At 39.8% G+C, this 5,634-nt stretch overlaps 1 pseudogene; it reads right to left on the reverse strand.

Annotated features, from left to right (window-relative positions):
- Window positions 1-5,634, reverse strand: part of LOC122346130 — a 31,768-nt pseudogene that overhangs the window by 16,330 nt on the left and 9,804 nt on the right.

A 5,634-nucleotide genomic window follows, 5' to 3' on the forward strand; every position in this document is an offset into this window, starting at 1 on the left:
AATGACAACACACACATGCCGTCTTATCAGATTACGATAACACAACCTGATTTACATTTGAAATATTCCACACACTGGAAGCTGAATAACACATATAAACACACACACACACACACACACACACACACACACGTGCTAACCAGTCAAAAGATCTGAATAATGTTTTTCAAAGAGGTCTCTTATGCTCACCAAGGCTGCATTTACAAAAACAGCACTATTGAGAAATATTATTACAATTTAAAAGAACTGTTTTCTATTTGAATGTGTTTTAAAGTCAAATTTATTCCTGTGATGCAAAGCTGAATTTATTCCTGTGATGCAAAGCTGAATTTTCAGCATCATTACTCCAGTCTTCAGTGTCACATGAAATCATTCTGATATGCTGATTTAATGCTCAAGAAGTATTTATAATTTTGTTAAAAAAATAGTTTTCAGGACTGTTTACCATTAAGTCTTTGCTCTTGCTTTTAATTCTTACTGAACCCATAAATTAGAGTGGTATATTATACTATATTATATTGGGTGCTGTCAAACGATTAATCCTGATTCAAAACAAAAGATTTTCATTTGCTTCTCAAGCATTTCTAATTACTATCAGTTTTGAAAACAGTTCATATTTTTGTTTAAATAATCATTCAAAAGTGTTATATACAATACTTTTCTTCAACAAAGGTGCACTGAATTGATCAAAATCGATTATTACAATGTTATAAATGATGTCCGCTCAAATAAATGCAGATTTTTTAAACTTTCTACGCCACAAAGAATCTTGAAAACAACGATCAGTGTTTTTGCAAAAAAATATAAACTGTTTTCATAACTAAGCACTTTGATTTCCAAAGAACATGTGCCACTGTAAACTGCGATTACTGTTAAATTAAATGAATTAAATTAATGCGATTAATTAAAAAAAAATCTGACGCTCCATTACATGAATAAATTGCATTTTAAAATATACTCATATTTACTGATAACTGATCATTTTCAAAAATCTACTTTTTATTACATTATCACGTTTATCGCGTTTTGCTAGTTATTTTTTAACCTACTCAAAACAACCCAAGCGCGTTTTAATTGATACGACATGGCATGCGCAACGAAAAAACGAGGTCATTTTTGAAAAACGGCCAAAACTAGAGTTCTGAACTCTTCTTTTCCTCGAGCTTTCCCTCGTCGCTGTCCGCTCCCTCTCCGTCACGAGGCCCGGATGGATTTCTGAGCGCGAGGTAAAGCACACACTCACGATGTAGGTGCATTTGGGCTGGAAGGCGCGTGTGCCGCATGTGTACAGGTGCGTGGGTTGTAGCTCTGCAGGAAGCGGATGTAGTTGAAGCACTCGGTCTGCGAAGACAGAAAGACACCGAGAGAAAAGAGGTGAGAGGGAGGGAGAGTAAATGCATTTCAGACAAAGTAAAGCTGTTAAAACATAAAGGATGCAACATCAGCCGCTACCTGGTTATTCTTCCTTTCGCTTCGGGCTGGCACTCTCTTTTCTTTTCCTACGGAGCAGACCACTCAATCTGAGAGAGAAAGAGACGTCACGTGACTTTCACGAGCAAATGGCACTCCGCATGTAAAACCTGACCGCGCGCAACTGGCAATTTGGTTACAAATGGCTGTGGCATTGAAAGAGCGAGTCGCTTTTAAATGCAGATATTTTTGAATGATAAAACGCTAATGCCCTTTTTGTTCGATGGCTCGTGGAGTAGTATTTATCGGGCGACACGGGTTTTTTGAATGAACGGAAAAAGCGCTGTACCTGTGGTCGGAGCTGTCTGCTGATGTCGTTGGGATCCAGGGGCGAAGATGTGCTTCTCTGGCTCCGACGCACAAAACCTCTCGTGTTCGGCCAGGGTCAACATGGTGTAGTTCCACACCCGATCACGCTGAAACCGCGCCATGCTGTCGTGCACGTCTGAAAAAAAAGCGAGAAAAAAAGGAAACGTGGGTTTTGTTGCTGGTATTAAATGTGATCCAAATGTCACTGATCCAATATGACTCTTGGGCTTTAAAAATCTCACATTTATCATGTTCTCTTCGACGCTCCTGCTGAAAATGCCAACTTAAAAAGCATGAATTTCCATGGATACTCATAACCTTTGCTTAAACCGGTTGCAATGTTAAAAGATTCATCCGGGCCGGTACGAATTAAAGCGATCCATTATGCCGTTAGTGCAGGCTTTTAGTAAGGAGGTCTTGACATTTCAAGTTGCCTAAATTTGCATCGGATATGAATTAACAGTCAACGATAAATGAAAATCATTATACACTGAACATTAATTAAAAATGTTTATTATTATATGCATTATATTTATAAGCAAATGCATTTTTCTTAATATGCATAGATATTTACATTACCCTGGACCACAAATGCAGTCTAAACATGTCATTTATTTGAGATTGAGATTGAATAAATAAACTTTCCACTGATTTGTTTGGTTATGATGATATTTGAGGATGCAAAAATCTACATATAAATAAAGCTGTCCAAATGAAGTCCTAGCAATGATGTTTACATATATATACAGTAGGAAATGTACTTTTTCTTTCTTTATATTTAAGTTCTTAAATTAATATCCCAATGATTTTTTTGCATAAAACGCGACTCATTTTGAACCATGCAATATGTTGTTGCCAAATGTTGTCATATTAAATTATATTTACAAATCAGCTGGATAAATAAGCTTTCCATTGATGTTTGGTTCGTTAGGACAGGACTATATCGAAGGTGCATGCATCCAAGTTATTTCTACAAATATACCTGGAGCTGCTTTTTCTGTGCTCCGGGCTCACGTTTCAGACATCAGATATAAACAAACAGACAAACAACCATTCGTTTGCTTGATGTGTGGCTGATGCCTTCCTCAACTAGTTGAAAACTAACTGGTAAGTTGGCTTTTAAAAGCAAAGGGGCAACATCTTCTGTCTTAGTTTAAGCCAGGAGGGGACACCATGCATCCCTGAACACACAAGAACGCTCGTGCCTGATCTGATTCATCGGCTGCCCACGCAGATGGAGGCGCAGAGAGGAGAGAAGGTGATGACGGTGCAAGTGCTCCAGGAGAAGGCACGAGGAGAGACACGGCGCGGCGGCGATGGAAGTCAGGAGGCGTGCGCTTGTTAGTTGGAGAGCGGCAGCTTGTTTAACGTATAAGAGGCTGGATGATCCAAGAGGAGAGGGGAAACAGATTTCCCCGGAGAGGAATGGAGAACATCTGCTGGGCTGCGAACAGCCAGAGAGATGTGACCAGAAACACACACACGTGCTCGCGCTTCTAAACACCTGCGTAATGGCTCAGACGCCTCTCCAGAGCGGGTTTTGAGTTTTAGATGAGCTTTGTGCCGAGTGCCATTTCTAATTATTATTCGGAGAAGATGCCAATCACGCACAGATCCAGGAAGGCTGAGATCTACACATCATAAATAATCTTTCCAGTACGGTTTGTTAAGATTTATATTAGAATTCGTATATTGCGCGCCTTAAAGCTATCCAGATGAAGGTCGTAGCAATGCATATCACCGATCAAAAATGAGGAGTTCATGGAATATGCTTCTACCGAACAGAATCTTTGCCAACAACTAAACAAACGGATCGTTTTGACTCGTTTGATGTGTTGTGTGTTGTTGTAAAATATCAGAGACACAGATACAGCCCCAAGTAGCACTAGGAACTGTGCTGAGCTGTGAACGGTAGCTGACCAGGAGAACAGTTCGAGATAAATCAATGTCAAATCTCCGATAAGCTGATTATTGTGATAAACGGCTGCTTAAAAGCGCACGCGTTTGAAGTAGGCCGCAAAAAGAAATTAGTCCAGAGGCGGTCCCAAGACAAGAAACGCATTTGGGTTTTGATGAAAGGTTTTGATCCGCTTCATGCATGCTGTGTTTTAGCTGCAAATAAAATCAATCCTTACGAATGCCACAATATTCATTTAAGCATCGCGAACACTGCGACATTATCACATACGTTGACACAAAATCAATTAAAACTACACCGACGTAAAAAGCGGTCACGCTTTACAATAAGGTCAATTCTGAAATGAACGTATGCTAAGATTAATAATATCTGAAAAACTTTTCTTAGTTCATGTTAACTAACGAACCTCATTGTAAAGTCTTATACAAAAATATAAAATGTGTGTCTTTCAAGAGAATCAAGCCTCATATCTATACTAATTATTAAATAAATATTGTGCAACCTACTAAAACTGTAAGTAAATGTATAGTATATATTTATAATGTTAGTGTTTTGATACATGTTTTGTAAGGCATAACAAATAAATATTGCATCACGTGGAAAATATATGTAGGCACCATAGCAATATAATATATATTTATAATATCACATTAAGCGATAGTAAATATCAGACATTAAATAGTTATTATAAATACTATTCATTTCATTGAAAAAACAAGCAACGCATCTGCTTGTACGGTATTTCATACGCTGGTTTTAAAAAATGTAACTTAATTAAAACCAGATAGATGAATAGTTTGTGCAGTTACAGCATCTACCAGCAGGGGCTGACCGCCAAAGACAAGCTTGCAAAGGCACCATTTGTTTTCGGACGCTTGGCGGAATCAAACCGAAGCAAAGGATGATCAAAAACGAGGCGCACAAAGAACAGGTCGAGCAAAGCCAACGGGAGCGTATCTAACGGCGAGAGACGGGGCGCTGGAGCTTAAAAAGCTACAAGCTAAAAAAATAGATGTCACTTTGAATGGAATCCAGATGTAAAGGCAACATACGGAACAGAGTGAACTCTCTGTGTGTGTCTTTTGTCCTTCCATGAGTTCTCCAGCCGGAGCCGAATGAGAGGCAGCAGTCTCAGTTGAGAGCGAGCCGCAGAACTGAAACAGGCTGCTGTTTTTCCTCTGATGTTCCTCACGGCTCCTTACAAAGCAAGCTTTTACTATAAATACAGTCCTGCCCTGCTTATAGCTCTAACCGCAGCGCTCAGACACACACTCTGCTATTAAGAGATATTCAGGCCTTTGAAGCTTTGACATGGGCACCAAGGGCTGACTTGGAAACACAAAAAAATGGACACACGCACTAATTAGGAAGAAAAAGCACACTGGCTCTAAAAACACACCTCTGTTTGCTAGGACCAGAGACGACGACACACAGCAGCACGATTAACAGGAAGACAGGAAAGGCGTGGAGAGACGCGGGTGGCGCTGGAGGCTGATGGGACGAGGAAGCGCTGCAGAATTGCTGTAGATTAGCGCTGCTTCCGGGAGAGAAGGGGAACGCCGCTCGGCTTCAGGGAAGCGCTCCACAACAATAATAGGCGGACGCTCTAGACGCCACGAACCGAGCAGAGAGAAGGAGGCGACGGGAAGCAGGGAGTCTTTTTACACCCGTAGGAGATATCAGTTCACGTTCCCAAATACTTATCAGCCGTAATAATCCAGCGATCAGTCATCACCAGTCAGAAACAGTCTCTAGGCTGTTTACTTACCCCACACACACACACACACAAAGATATACGTTTTTTTGTTTCAAAGCAAGCTATTTATTTTAGCCCGTGCATTTTTATAGCTAAAATAATTGCATCCACCTACTTTAAATTAAAATCAATACACTTTTTTTGTCATTGAGTTAATTTTCATATTTCTAACTAAATGGTG

Source organism: Puntigrus tetrazona, chromosome 5, assembly GCF_018831695.1.
Source record: "Puntigrus tetrazona isolate hp1 chromosome 5, ASM1883169v1, whole genome shotgun sequence".
Taxonomy (NCBI): domain Eukaryota; kingdom Metazoa; phylum Chordata; class Actinopteri; order Cypriniformes; family Cyprinidae; genus Puntigrus; species Puntigrus tetrazona.